Source organism: Bos indicus x Bos taurus, chromosome 6 (assembly GCF_003369695.1).
Source record: "Bos indicus x Bos taurus breed Angus x Brahman F1 hybrid chromosome 6, Bos_hybrid_MaternalHap_v2.0, whole genome shotgun sequence".
NCBI lineage: Eukaryota > Metazoa > Chordata > Mammalia > Artiodactyla > Bovidae > Bos > Bos indicus x Bos taurus.
The window spans coordinates 27171772-27186181 of NC_040081.1; the positions used below are offsets into that span (position 1 = coordinate 27171772).

General features: G+C 37.6%; 1 protein-coding gene and 1 pseudogene across 1 annotated transcript in view; one reads left to right on the plus strand and one right to left on the minus strand.

Moving 5' to 3' along the window:
- STPG2 (sperm tail PG-rich repeat containing 2) overlaps positions 1-14410 on the plus strand; it is a 626162-nt gene that overhangs the window by 557604 nt on the left and 54148 nt on the right. The window lies entirely within an intron of this gene.
- On the minus strand, positions 8680-9566 carry LOC113894115 (annotated as a pseudogene).

The following is a 14410-nucleotide window of genomic DNA, read 5'->3' on the forward strand; positions in this document are numbered from 1 at the left end:
CAATATAAAGTATGAAAAACACAATTATAAGCTGCATTTTAATTTTTAAAACCATACATACTAAAAACTTATAAATACACAAGAATATTAGTGGCAGTTATGACTAAATGATACATTTTTGAAATATATTTTCTTTTTCCCTGCTGTTCTGTTTTCAAATGAATATTTTTTAAGATATTGAAAACCATGTCTTATTTTTGGAAACATCTAAATTATTAAAAATATATTATCTATAAGTTCTGTTCATAGCATTTGACAATTTCTGTAAATACTTCTACCATGACAATTTTAAAAAATTAGTGGGTAAAAATTCTGAAACTTTAGACACTGTTCTGTGGTCTATGTCGCTCTAGCATTTTAGGAATCTTATCATCCTGAAAACTAGGTACATAAAAGGAAAGAATAAAGTATTTACAAGGGCTTCCCTGGTGGCTCATAGGGTAAAGCGTCTCCCTGCAATGCAGGAAACCTGGGTTCGATTCCTGGGTTGGAAAGATCCCCTGGAGAAGGAAATAGCAACCCACTCCAGTATTCTTGCCTGGAAAATCCCATGGATGGAGAAGCCTGGTAGGCTACAGTCCATGGGGTCGCAAAGAGTCGGACACGACTGAGTGACTTCACTTCACTTCACAATTGAATTATATCCTTGGTAACCAAATAATATAAAGAAATATCTCCTTATAAATAATTATTTCAGCTACAAATGAACACAAAATAATAAAAATTAACTATAACAACTTTCCTATTTTCAGTGAACTCAAAATAGATTTTTGAACATCAATAGGAGAGAGTGAGTGAGGGAGAGAAGTAGTCAACACAAAAGCAAAATAGACATGATCTCTGCTGCTGACCGTGTAATGGAGGAGAACACAGCAATTTTTTTTTTTTAATGTTTTTAACTACATGTTTCAACTTATTCTGCATGTAATGACTGCCTGCTCTGCTTTTTTCCATTCCTCTCATTTTAATTATTTTGATGCTAATACTGTTTTTCTTGGTCAGGGTTTATAATATATATTCCCCTACAACCCTAATTTTTCTAGCAGGTATGTACTAGAGCACTAAGTGAATTCAACATTTGGTGTCATCTTTAAATAATCATAGCTATATCATTAAATTTTAATTCTTGACTTTTGACTCATCTTTTGGCTGTGTGGATTTCAACACTGAATAGTTAATTTTTGAGCATCCATGAACTCATATATGTTATCTCATATATTAGAGTGTTTGGCATTTGCGTTTATACCCAAAAAGCGACTCATTGGGGAATAATAATATTCACTCATACATTTTTTTCCCCATCAGAAATTTTAATTTGAAAACAACATTTGACCGAATTCTGGTATTGAGTGTTGTGGTGATGAAATTTGAGACTAGCTTAAATTTATTTCTCCTTGAAGTTGACTTGAATTTTCTGCCTGTTTGCCTGAGGAACTCTTTATCATGGACACAGAATAAGTTTAACCAGAGTTAGTGTCATTTCTGAATGTTAAAGTCCTTTCTGGTATATAGTGTAACATCTTTAGATTCAGTTCTTCATTTATTCCGAGAAATGTTACTACAATACATGTCTTCAGTTTTTAAAATTCAACTTACCAGATTTCTATTGAGTAATTATCCATATATTTGATCATCTTAGTGTCTGCTTATCAGCATCTCTCAATGAGAATCTTTAATATGTTTCTATTTTGTCTTAATTTTTTATAACTACCTCAAGTATTCTCTAAAGTCATTGATGTGGCTTTTATTAATTCTGACTCTTAATATTTCTAATCTGTACATTCAATTTGAGTATTTTGGCTCTAAATTTTGTTGTCTTTCATCTTATCTTTGTGAGTCACCTTATTGATTTCTAATTTCTTCTATTAAATTTTTCTCATATTGTTCTTGAGAATATGCTTTTAGTCCTTATATTATGTTTCAAATTATGTTTTTATTTTGCATCTCTCTCCCTTCTAATACTTTTTCTTTTTTTCCTATTAGAATATGTTTGTATAGTTTGTATAGGCTATTTCCTTTCACTTTTTAGAAATGTTAAAATGGGCAGCTTTGTTCAGATCTTTTATTTTCTCTGACTTCATGTGATTGAATTATCCTTGACACTTCTGTACATTTTAGAGTATTTTCTCTATTTTACTATTATCTAAAGGCTAAATATTCTTATCTATACACTTTTTGTATTGGCATATTAAGTAGTATTTATGAACTCTTCCTGCACCTATGTCCTCCTCTCTCCATCATGTACTATTAATAGATCAGGTCCTCCTTCACTCAAAGGCATCTCTTCAGCAATTCTGCTTTCCTTCTTCTTCATCAGGCTTTTTTTTCTCTTTTAGACCATCTCAACATCAGATTCTGGTATGTTGCATTTTTAAAGTGCTTGGTTGATCCCTCTTCCCCTCCAATCATTGTTGCATCTTTCTGTTTCCATTTACTATAACTTTCCTTAAAACATTTTCTGGACTTGTTTTCCCCACCTCCTCTCCTGTTATTCTCTTTTGTACCTAGTAGGCTTTTACTCTACACGATACAGAAGCCACTGTTGTCATGGCCAGTAAGAACGGCCATGGGGTTAAATACGGTGTGGATTTTCGGTCTGTATCTTACCTGTTCATAGCATTTGACATGGCACTTAGCACTCATTCCTCCTGGAAGGGCTTCCCTGGTGGCTCAGCTGGTAAAAAAATCCACCTGTAATGCAGGAGACAGGGGTTCGATCCCTGGATTGGGAAGATCCTCTGGAGAAGGGAATGGCTATCCACTCCAGTATTCTGGCCTGGAGAATTCCATGGACTGTATAGTCTGACTTGCAAAGAGTCGGACACAACGGAGTGACTTTCACTTTCACCTCCTTGAAACTTCTATGCTTAACATATAGGACAGCATCCTGTCTCCCTAACCACCCATTTTCAATTTCCTTTTCCGGTTCCTTCTGATCTCCCTAATTTTATTAAAGTTGGAGTTCTCTTAGGCTCTACTTTTCAACTTCTTTTTTTATCTCGGAGCCTTGATGACAGCTTTAAATGCTATCTTTATGTTGATGAGGTCTCATGTTTTACCTCCATCCAGTCAGGCTCTTTCACTAAGCTTCAATCATCAAACCCCCACTTGGAAGTCTAGTGGGCATTTCAAAATTTACATATCCAAAGCCAAACTTCTGGCTTGACTCATCTCTTCCTCACCTTCATGTAATCGGTCAGAAACCCCTATTGACCCTCCTTTCAGAATATATATGAATTTCAACTGCTCTAAAACTTCTGGCACTACCACTGTCATCAACTTTTCTCTGAATGATGGATGTAACTTCCTAACGGGTCTCCTTGCGTGTCTGCTTGCTCCTTCTAGCATTTATTCTCAAGACTGTAGTCAGACTGTGCTAATTAAAATATAAATTAGACTAAATCTCCCATCTGTTCAAAACACTCCATGCTTTACTTTTCATTCTATGTAAAAGCGAAAATACTTAACTTACAGTGATATAAGGTCCTATGCAATATACCTGCCTCTAGCTCCAACCCAACTGCTCTTTTTTCTCATCCCCTACTAACCTCCACCGGGTTCACTCCATGTGAGTGGCACTGTCTTTCTGGCTGTTCCTCAGGCCTGCCTTTGTACCTGCTATCTCTGATGCCTTGAATCTCAACATCACCTGTCCAGTGGTTCATTCTCAATTCCTTCCAGTCTTTCCTCATTTATCACCTTCTCACAGAGGACTTCCCTGACTACTGTATTAATTGGAACCCTTCTCCCCCAAGGACTTCATGTCTCTTCTTTAATGTTTAATCACATTTTAATACACTATAGACATATTTGAGTTTTGATTTTAATAACTCTCTAAATAATGTAAACTTCATAAAACTAAATATTTTTATCTGATTTGTTTACTGCCATTTCTTCAGTACCTGAAGCAGTGCCATATACACAATAGATTCTCAATTAAGTGTGGTAAAATGAACAAAGAAAAGAATGAGCAAGTGAACTGTGCAAGGGCTAGGTCTCAGCCATAGCTCACTATAATCCATGCTGTGCAACCTGGGTTCTTTCTCTTATTGTTTATTAATTGCCATGTTAGGGCTCACTCATCCCAACTAAAGAGGTGTGGAACTCCCATAGTTTTTAGATCTTTTACTTAACTCAACATGATATCCTGGATTATAGAAATTCCTGGTGATAGTTTCTCACTCTGCTGATTTTGTCCTGCATCAGAGAAGTTGTTAATGTTTGTACTTTCTTGGGTTTATCCTGATTTTCCCAGGGCTGATGAGTCACTCGAGTAAGCTTTGCTCAAAATTAGAAAGTATAATGAGAATTAGCAGGATTTTCTTAAGTCCTCATTTCCTAAGTATATATTAATTTCTTTGAGGGAGATGGGGCAAGGAGTGATACATTTTTTAGTTTGGGCATCTCATTGTATCCCATTCATAGTTTAGGTCTTGCTGGTGAATTTTGTTGTAATTTTTTACTGTTTTCCTTCATTTTGTTAAATACGGAAGGAGTGAGGGTTTTTTTTTTTTTTTCCCCCCAGTACTGTTTCAATCCTCTATCTTTACAGGAAGTCTGTATACTTTATTTTTAAAAATGAAGCAATATTAAAAATAAACCAGCAATCTGCACCATTGGCATGTTTTTGTTTCTCTGTTTCTTATTTTAGTTAAAATGTGCAGTTATTTGTTGCAAGTTTCAAGACCATTATATTTTTGTTCAGTCTTCCTTTTTATTTTTGCAGCTGTAGATTTTACTGAGAATCTGAGTGACATTTTCCTAAACCATATGATTATGCATTTTTCTTTTGTTTCATCCATGAAAGCATTTGGTTTGTGATTTATAAAAACTCTTTATAATTAAATAACAGCAACATTCAGCAGTATCGCTTCTCAGTGACGAAAACGTCTTCTCAAATGCTAAATAAGATCTTTATGAGATTTCTGTTAACTAAACTGCATAATAGGCACAAAAACAGAAATATAGACCAATGGAACAAGATAGAAAGCCCAGAAATAAATCCACATACCCATGGGCACCTTGTCTTTGACAAAGGAGGCAAGAATATATAATGGAGAAAACATAGCCTCTTCATTAAGTGGTGCTGGGAAAACTGGACAGCTACATGTAAAAGAATGAAACTGGAGCACATCTGAACACCATACACAAAAATAAACTCAAAATGGATTACAGACTTAAAATGTAAGGCCAGAAACTATAAAGCTCCTAGAGGAAATCATAGACAGCACACCCTTTGACATATATCACAGCAAGATCCTCTTTGACCCACTTCCTTGAGTAATGGAAAATAAAACCAAAAACAAATGGGACCTAATTAAACTTAAAAGCTTTTGTATAGCAAAGGAAACAATAAATAAGATTAAAAGAAAACCCTCAGAATGGGAGAAAATAATTTCAAGTGAAACAACTGACAAAGGATTAATCTCCAAATTATATAAGCAGCTCAATATCAGAAAAATAACTCAATCAAAAAATGGGCAAAAGACATAAACAGACATTTCTCCAAAGACATACAGATGGCCAATAAACACATGAAAAGATGCTCAACATCATTAATTATTGGAGAAATGCAAATCAAAACTACAATGAGTTATCACCTCACACTAGTCAGAATGGTCATCATCAAAGTCTACAAACAATAAATGTTCTAGAGAAGAGGAGAAAAGAGAACCCTCTGGCACTGTTGGGAATTTAAATTGATACAGACACTATGGAGAACAGTAAGGAGATTCCCTTAAAAACTAGGAATAAAACTACTATATGACCCAGTGATTCCGCTACTGGGCATATACCCTGAGAAAACCATGATTGAAAACAACACATGTAACCCACTGTCCACTGCAACACTATTTATAAAAGCTAGGACATGGAAACAGTGATGTCCATTGACAGATGAATGGATACAGAAGTTGTGGTACATGTATACAGTGAAATATCAGCCATAAAAAAGAACGAATTTGAGTCAATTCTAGTGTTAATCAAACTAGAACCTGTTATACAGAGTGTGGTAAGTCAGAAAGAGAAAAAGAAATATCATATATTAACACATAAATACGGAATTTAGAAAATGGTATTGATGAACCAGTTTGCAGGGAAGGAATGGAAACACAGATGTAGAGAACAGACTTTTGGACACAGTCAGGGAAGGAGCGAGTGGGATGAATGGAGAAAGTAGTATCAACATATATGCACTGCTGCTGCTGCTAGGTCACTTCAGTCGTGTCCGACTCTGTGTGACCCCATAGACGGCAGCCCACCAGGCTCTCCTGCCCCAGGGATTCTCCAGGCAAGAACACTGGAGTGGGTTGCCATTTCCTTCTCCAATGCATGAAAGTGAAAAAGTGAAAGTGAAGTCACTCAGTCGTGTCCGACTCTTAGCGACCCCATGAACTGCAGCCTACCAGGCTCCTCCGTCCATGGGATTTTCCAGGCAAGAGTGCTGGAGTAGGGTGTTAAATAGATAGGCTGGCACTCTGTGATGATCTATAGAGGTTGGATGTGGGGAGGGGAGCAAGACTCACACAGAAGGGACTTATGTATGATTATGACTGATTTTGTGATTCTGTACAGCAGAAACCAACACAACATTGTAAAGCAATTTTCCTCCCATTAAACATACATTTAAAAATGTAAAAAATATAAACTGAATAATATAAAAATTGAAGCAAATTGAAATTTTCATGGGTGCATCCTGCAGCATATGGGATTTTAGATCCCCAGTAAGGATGGAACCTGTGCCTGTTGCACTGGAAGGTCAGTCATAATCACTGGACTACCAGGGAACCACCACAAATGGATTTTCTATTAAAGCTCTTATAATTAGTGGTGCTGAACATCCTTTCATGTACCTCTTGGCCATCTGTATGTCTTCTTTTTCTTCTTCTTTTTTTTTTTTAGGATGATAAGTCCTTTATAAACCTTAAAAATCTGACACTTTAGATCTTGAAACTAGTTTCTTAAAAAGGGGAAAAAGGTAGTGACTTGGTTAGGTGTTCAATATTAAATCTTACTGAATTTGTCTTTAGAGAAATTTCATAGATGGAACAGGCCTTACCCATTTTATACATACACACATGTGTACCACCTTTGCAGTGGTAATACACTATATTGTACACTATACACTATAAACAGCACATTTATGAAGTAGGTGATAGTAAGGAGAAGAAGTAGAGTTGAATATGTAAACCTGTCCCTCTATGTATCTCCAAGTAATCTACCATACCATACTTTCCCTGTTATTCACAGTATCACAGTTAAAATAGGAAGTCTTTAAGAAGGTCCCTGGAGAAGGCAATGGAACCCCACTCCAGTACTCGTGCCTGGAAAATCCCATGGATGGAAGAGCCTAGTAGGCTGCAGTCCATGGGGTCGCTAAGAGTCGGACACGACTGAGCAACTTCACGTTCACTTTTCACTTTCATAAGTTGGAGAAGGAAATGGCAACCCATTCCAGTGTTCTTGCCTGGAGAATCCCAGGGATGGGGGAGCCTGTTGGGCTGCCGTCTATGGGGTCGCACAGAGTCGGACACGACTGAAGCGACACAGTAGCAGCAGCAGCAGCAGCAGCAGCAGCAAGAAGGTCCCACTGACAAAGGCTTTTGGCATAGGGAATATGGTGAATTTGGGGATCGTTTAAGCATGGTGTATTTTAGAGAATTTTGTGATTATAGATAGTAATATATTGCATTTGCAAACTAAGACCTCTGCTGTTTATTTTACAATGTGAAACCAGTAGAGCTTCAGGATACAACCTCTGTGATGCTATTTCATATTTACTCATTCTTACACATTCTTGAGTCCCTTGGACTGCAAGGAGATCCAACCAGTCCATTCTGAAGGAGATCAGCCCTAGGATTTCTTTGGAGGGAATGATGCTAAAGCTGAAACTCTAGTACTTTGGCCACCTCATGCGAAGAGTTGACTTATTGGAAAAGACTCTGATGCTGGGAGGGATTAGGGGCAGGAGGAGAAGGGGACGACAGAGGATGAGATGGCTGGATGGCATCAGTGACTCAATGGATATGAGTCTGAGTGAACTCTGGGAGTTTGTGATGGATAGGGAGGCCTGGTGTGCTGCGATTCATGGGGTCGAAAAGAGTTGGACACGACTGAGCGACTGAACTGAACTGAACTGAACACGTTCTTGAATGCAGTTTTTAAGGAAGAAATTTTGTAGATGAATAGTATGTATTGGCGGAAAGTAGCCATAAAAATCAATGAAATAAGTGGCCAGGCAAAGGCCTCAGTATCACTCAAATGCTAAGATATGATATCTGAGATTATGACATTAAACTATTACATTTCTTTGTGTCATTGAAATAATAATTTTTGTGAAGAATATACAGGCCTGATATTCAGCTTTGCTTTTTGGCCAGTGGACATTTAAATACTTTGGAAGGCAGTAGCCAGAAAACAGCTAGGAAGGTAACTATGCTTTTAGAAATAACTTAGAATTCTCCTGTTTATCCACAATGATAAATATCTCTTATAGCAGCTCAAATTTCTAGTTAGAAGGAAATTTCCAGGGGAAACAGGTAACTTAAAAACATTATTATTTAAGAAGAAAACAATACCCTCCCCCAATATATCAGAGGGCATGCTATAATTGCCATTTCAAGAACACTCACTCATCAACGAACTTATATATAGAAATAAAAGCACTATTAAAATAAAAGCAAAGCCAGGTTAACTTCAAAGCATAAATCATACTATTGGAAAGCCAATCTCTGAGACCACTGTTTGCAGGGAAAGTAGTATGAAGATCATAGATTTGCTAAGCTTCAGTGAGCATCAATGCACAGTCCACATCACTTGCTTTAGTTTGTTCAGGTCTACTAATTGCTCCAAGACTTCTCGTGAATGATCTGTTATTAGAGGGCATCCATGGAAGAGTAATATACATATCTGAGGACAGCAAGTAAGGACAGTTTCTACAGCCTTGTCAGTCAGATTCACACAATGCCCCATATGAATCTCCTCTAATTTCTTGGCACAAGGTCCACTAACAAGTGCAACCACACCATGGTCAGATACCTGAGTGGCTGGAAAATCAACACTGCAAAAATGCACAGTTTTCTCCTAATGCCTGCAAGAACACATCAGTAATACCTAAGCAGCCTCCTAAGTCAATGATCTTTAACAGCCGGCAATTGAGTGCAAGAGCAAGGACTCCTTCATCAGTGAGATTGCAGCATCTTTTCAAAGAAGCTTCATGCAGGTAAGAACAAGATGAAGCCACAGCTTTTATTCCTTTTGAAGTTATGGAAATTCTGTTTTCTTTTGAGGAATTTCAATTTAATTTCTTCAGTTTTCTACAGTTACATAGGTGCAGGAGAGCAGTATCTGAAATATCACAGCTTCGTAGATCTAGTTTGGACTTCAGGATATAAAATCTCACTTATGTTTGAATCTGTTATCTGCCCCTGCACGCTCATAATTTTGATGAGTCTATCTTTTATGTTGGGTGGCAAAGGCTTAATGTCTGTGATATATCTAGAAATATCCTTCATGAAGCACCAAAGGCATAGATCCGGGAGCTGACTGACCCGCTGAGGGCTGGGCATCGCGGCTGCCCTTCGGAGCCTCTTCCAGGGTCCCGGGGCTGCAGAGATTCAGCCAGAGACCATCTGTCAACTCCCGCCTCCAGCGCAATGCGTAGTCCCTCGTGACCTGTATGTCTTCTTTGTATACATGTCTGTTTAGGTCTTCTGCCCAAGAAGACCTATTTGGATTGGGTTGTTTTGATGCTGTTAAGTGTCATGAGCTAATTGTAAATTTTGGAGACTTATCCATTATTGGTCACATCATTTGAAAATATTTTCTACCAATCTGTGGGTTGTCTTTTTATTTTGTTTATTGTTTCCTTTGCTGTGCAAAAGCTTTTGAAATTAGTTCAATTCAGTAGCTCAGTCATGTCCGACTCTTTGTGACCCTATGGACTGCAACACCAGAACTCCCTGTCCATCACCAACTCCTGGAGCTTACTCAAACTCATGTCCATAAGTCAGTGATGCCATACAACCATCTCATCCTCTATCGTCCCCTTCTCCTCCCACCTTGAATCTTTCCCAGCATCAGGGTCTTTTCCAATGAGTCAGTTCTTTGCATCAGGTGGCCAAAGTATTGGAATTTCAGCTTCAACATCAGTCCTTCCAATGAATATTCAGGAGTGATTTCCTTTAGGATGGACTGGTTTGATCTCCTTGCAGTCCAAGGGACTCTCAGGAGTCTTTTCCAATACCACAGTTCAAAAGCATCAATTTTTCAGCACTCAGCTTTCTTTATAGTCCACCTCTCACATCCATACATGACCACTGGAAAAACCATAGCTTTGACTAGGACCTTTGTTGGCAAAGTAATGTCTCTGCTTTTAAATCTAGGTTGGTCATAACTTTTCTTCCAAGGAGCAAGCCTCTTTTAATTTCATGGCTGCAGTCACCATCTGCAGTGATTTTGGAGGCCCCCCCCCCCCCCCGCCACCGCCACAACAGATAAAGCCTGCCACTGTTTCCATTGTCCCCATCTATTTGCCATGAAATGATGGGACCAGATGCCATGATCTTAGTTTTCTGAATGTTGAGTATTAAGCCAACTTTTTCACTCTCCTCTTTCACTTTCATCAAGAGGCTCCTTAGTTCTTCACTTTCTGCTATAAGGGTGGTGTTAACTGCACATCTGAGGTTATTGATACTTCTCCCAGCAATCTTGATTCTAGCTTGTGCTTCGTACAGGCCAGCATTTCTCATGATGTTCTCTGCATATAAGTTAAATAAGCAGGGTGACAATATACAGCCTTGATGTACTCCTTTCACAATTTGGAACCAGTCTGTTGTTCCATGTCCAGTTCTAACTGTTGCTTCCTGACCTGAATACAGAGATCTCAAGAGGCAGGTCAGGTATTCTGGTATTCCCATCTCTTTAAGAATTTTCCACAGTTTGTTGTGATCCACACAGTCAAAGGCTTTGGCATAGTCAATTAGGCAGAAGTAGATATTTTTATGTAACTCTCTTGCTTTTTTGATGATCTAACAGATGTTGGCAATTTGATCTCTGGTTCCTCTTCCTTTTCTAAATCCAGCTTGAGCATCTGAAAGTTCATAGTTCATGTACTGTTGAAGCCTGGCTTGGAGAATTTTGAGCAATACTTTACTAGTGTGTGAGATGAGTGCAATTGTGCAGTAGTTTGAGCATTCTTTGCCATTGCCTTTCTTTGGGATTGGAATGAAACTGATCTTTTCCAGTCCTGTGGGCACTGCTGAGTTTTCCAAATTTGCTGGCATATTGAGTGCAGCACTTTCACAGCATCATCTCAGGATTTGAAATAGCTCAACTGGAATTCCATCACATCCGCTAGAGTTGTTCATAATGATGCTTCCTAAGGCCCACTTGACTTTGCATTTCAGGATGTCTGCCTCTAGGTGAGTGATCACACCATCGTGATTATCTGGGTCATGAAGATCTTTTTTGTATAGTTCTTCTGTGTATTCTTGCTACCTCTTCTTAATATCTTCTGCTTCTGTTAGGTCCATAACATTTCTATTCTTTATTGTGCCCATCTTTGCATGAAATGTTCCCTTGGTATCTCTAGTTTTCTTGAAGAGATCTCTAGGCTTTCCCATTCTATTGTTTTCCTCTATTTCTTTGCACTGATCACTGAGGAAGGCTTTCTTATCTCTCCTTGCTATTCTTTGGAACTCTGCATTCAAATGGTTTTATCTTTGCTTTTCTCCTTTGCTTTTTGCTTCTCTTCTTTCAAGAGCTATTTGTAAGGCCTCCTCAGACAGCCATTTTCCTTTTTTGCATTTCTTTTTCTTGGGGATGGTCTTGATGCCTGTCTCCTGTACAATGTCACAAATCTCTGTCCATAGTTCATCAGGTGCTCTGTCAGATCTCATCCCTTGAAACTATTTGTCATTTCCACTGTATAATTGTAAGGGATTTGATTTATGTTATACCTGAATGGTCTAGTGCTTTTCCATACTTTCTTGGATGTGGGGTATCTCTTCATGGTCGCTCCAGCACCGAACAGCCACTGCTCTGGCCTTTTAAGAAGATTTCAATGGATGAGTTAGGATGTTTACATCTTTATTTTAGCTCCATCCAATTCAGGCTTGAGTTTAAGTAGATCCCATTTGTTTATTTTTGTCTTATTTGCATTATTCTAGGAGAGCGAGCAAAAAATATATTTCTTCAATTTATGTCAGAGAGAGTGATGCCTATGTTTTCCTCTAGGAGTAACTACAATGAGATATCCCTTTACAGTGGCTAGAATGGTTATCATCAAACATCCACAAACAGTAATGTAATGTAAATCGGTATAGCCTCTATGGAGAACAATATAGAGATTCCTTAAATAACTAAAATTAGAGCTACCATATGACCTTACAATCCCACTCCTATGCATATATCTGGAGAAAAACATGATCCAAAAGTATATAAGCACCCCAATGTTCATTGCAGCACTGTTTACAATAGCCAACAAATGGAAGCAACCTAAATTCCTATCAGCAGAAAAATGGATAAAAAAAGATGTAGTACATTTGCACAGTGGAATATTACTCAGCTGCTAAAAAGGATGAAATAATGCCATTTGTAGCAACACAGATGAACCTAGAGATTGTCATACTGAGTGAAGTAAGTCAGACAAAGAAAGAGAAATATTGTATGACATCCCTTATATGTGGAATCTAGAAAGAAATGATAGAAACTAACTTACTAAACAGAAAGGGACTCACAGACTTAGAGGGTGAACTTATAGTTGCCTGTACACACCGCTATATTTAAAATGGATAACCAATAAGGACCTACTGTATAGCACATGGAACTCTGCTCAATTAACATTGGCAGCTTGGATGGAAGGGGAGTTTGGGGGAGAATGGATACATGTATATGTGTGCCTGAGTCCCTTTGCCGGTCACTGGAAGCTATCACAACATTTGTTAATCAGCTATACCTCCATACAAAATAAAAACCAAAATTCTAAGAGTACTATTAAAAAAGAACTTAATATCTTACGTGAAAATTACATATACCTTCAAAAATACTTCACCCACTGAAGCAGCATTGCTCCTTATGAGCACATTCTCTGCAATTTAAAAAGTCCACCAGTTAAAGGTGGGGAGCATGGTTTATTTCAGAAATGAAAACTTAGTCTTTGTTTGAGAGTGCTTAGCCCATGGAAGACTCACCAATACTAAATTGAGAATTTCTTTCTTAAAATTCATTTATATATGAACATATGCTCTAATTCTATACCCTCATTTTTAGGAAAGTAAAGAGGTCTATTGGATTCTGATTTTTCTCCAGGGTTCATTTAGTAAGTGCTATCTATAGCTGTTTCTCCCTGTTCCCATTCTAGCACATGGTCAGGAGAACTGGCTCCCAGACTGTTCATCATTAAAATTATACCTAAGCAATGATAAATTATATTGATGAAATAAGAGAAATGGAATAAATAACAGAAAATATAGGAATCAGAAAAATATGTACATGATTATGTAAGAAAGCAAAAATTTATAGTGATAGCTTGGCAATTCGTGTTTTCCTTATCAATGTTTTGTAATAATATGCACTTCCCTTACAGACATACCATACAACGGCATGCTAGCAGTTTTGCCTAAAGAAAACAAAGTAATGGGCCATGGATTCTTAGAGTATTACTGTTTATAGCGCTAAAATATTTTAAAGTTCTAACACGGGGTAACAATCTTTTATTACAGATTCAAAGTAATGAGTGTAACATTTGTTGTTCAGTCACTAAGTTGTGTCTGTTTGCAACCCCGTGAACTGCAGCACGCCAGGCTTCTCTTTCCTTCACCGTATCCCTAAGTTTGCTCAAACTCATGTCTATTGAGCCATCCAACCATCTCATCCTCTGCCGCCCCCTTCTCCTTTTGCCCTCAATCTTTCCCAACATCAGGGTCATTTACGGTGAGTCAGCTCTTCGCATCAGGTGACCACAGTATTGGAGCTTCAGCATCAGTCCTTCCAATGAATATTCAGGGTTGATTTCCTTTAGGATTGATTGGCTTGATCTCCTTGAGATCAAGAATCCTCTCCAGCACCACAGTTCAAAAGCATCAATTCTTTAGGGCTCAACCTTCTTTATGGTCCTCAAATTAATTTAACTAGCTAACAAAGAGATTACCAGAAATGTATGTTTGTTTAAATTGAAGACTTTAAATAAAAGAGGTATATATTTCTCTATTAGATTTTTTTTATAAATGATCTCTTATAATTTGGAAAACATGATGTGTTAGGAAAGTATTGCTTTTCCTGTTGTATTAGAACTTAACTGGAGCATTTATATGGCTACACATTTTGTTTATGTAACCTGATCAATAATGCTAAATAATTGAGATTTATTAAGTTACTGGTTATGTTAAATACTGTAGTGAAATAATTGTAA